Source organism: Cryptotermes secundus, unplaced genomic scaffold (genome assembly GCF_002891405.2).
Source record: "Cryptotermes secundus unplaced genomic scaffold, Csec_1.0 scaffold15220, whole genome shotgun sequence".
NCBI classification, from domain to species: Eukaryota; Metazoa; Arthropoda; class Insecta; order Blattodea; family Kalotermitidae; genus Cryptotermes; species Cryptotermes secundus.
Window position 1 is genome coordinate 374 of NW_019739786.1, and position 1,380 is coordinate 1,753.

General features: G+C 34.9%; 1 long non-coding RNA gene across 1 annotated transcript; it reads right to left on the bottom strand.

Moving 5' to 3' along the window:
• Window positions 1–877: 877 nt before the first annotated feature.
• Window positions 878–1,374, bottom strand: LOC111871998. Its single transcript, XR_002844154.2, has 2 exons — window positions 1,266–1,374; window positions 878–1,037 (listed from the first exon to the last, which is right to left on the bottom strand). It is a non-coding gene; the product is annotated as an uncharacterized LOC111871998 (long non-coding RNA).
• Window positions 1,375–1,380: the final 6 nt, after the last annotated feature.

Consider the following 1,380-nt stretch of genomic DNA (forward strand, 5'->3'; position numbering starts at 1 on the left):
ATGTTGGGTCATCGGCAAAAATAGTGTGCACTTCATGACCAGCGATGTACCGGTAGTGGTGAAGCACTCAGCCATGAACGTGTCTAGTTACTAAAAATATTCCCTGTAATTATATTGTTGCAAAAGTATTATGTAAGTTCAAATTAAGATTGTAAGTTGTAGATATATATAATTAATATTCCTTTCATGATTCAGGTTATACTAACATACTTTATGTCCCTCTACATACTGTCACATGTTACTGACTAGATGTTGGGTTGCCATAGATGCTACACTTCCTAACTTCCAGAGACGCTGCTCCAGTTGTCAAGACACATTAGTGCCTGCATCATGTTGACCAAGGCAATGTAGCACATATACCAGTGCAGCAGTACCAGCTCGACTATTGCGGGTACTGAGGGTTAAGAGCATGTTGCATTATTCGTCCAAGTACCCCATAATCATTTGAACACAACTGACCTCTGCTGTTTACTGTCTTTTGAGTACAATTAACAATGCACTATGTATAGTTACAAGTAACACTGCTGAGAAGTATGTTACCTCATTTGACAGTAGTGTATATCTCAGAAACTAAGCATCTCAATTCATATGTTGTATAACAGTGTCAATTTGTTTATTTTTTGACAAGAAATACTACAGACAGCTTGTGCAAAAATTTTGTTTCAACTTGTATGTTACTGTGAACATGATCTAAATTAAACTGAATCCAATCTAACCCAGCCTCTTATACTGGCATTCACTTCACTACAGATGCAGTGACTATACTGACATAAATTGGTTATATGAGGCCTGACTGAGTAAATGCGCAGCTGAGGGTGGGATGAAGGTATAAGAGGCTTTATATTGCACATTCTGCAATGAAATGCATAATGCTATGTGAATAGTAAGGCAGCGTTTAACACATCATCTACATTATACATATCTAACACTGATATTTACCATAAGCACAAGAATTGTTTTTCTATATTTAATTGTACAGAGAAGGAATGGTTCATATTTACATACACTGACAACATGAAAGTAGCTGAGTATGCAACCTGTAAGCAAGGAATAAGTTATTCAGTAAAGTGAACTTAATCGCAATTTTGGTGTGTATATTTATCACAGTAACAAAATATTAAATTCAAGACATCCATCTATATTTTTAAAAATGCATAATAATATACACGATAATATTATAAAATGGAGGTAAATGAACAGAATCACAGCAAAACGTTCTTCTATCAAGAATATCAGAAATCACTGCTATTAATTCAAGTACTCACTATTTATAAGCAAGCGATGTGATCAGAAAATAGTGGTTGTGTTGCTGCTGTCTTTAAAGCAGACTGGAATGTTAGCTTCTGTTTCTCATCTTTTAGCTGCAAAACATATCATATA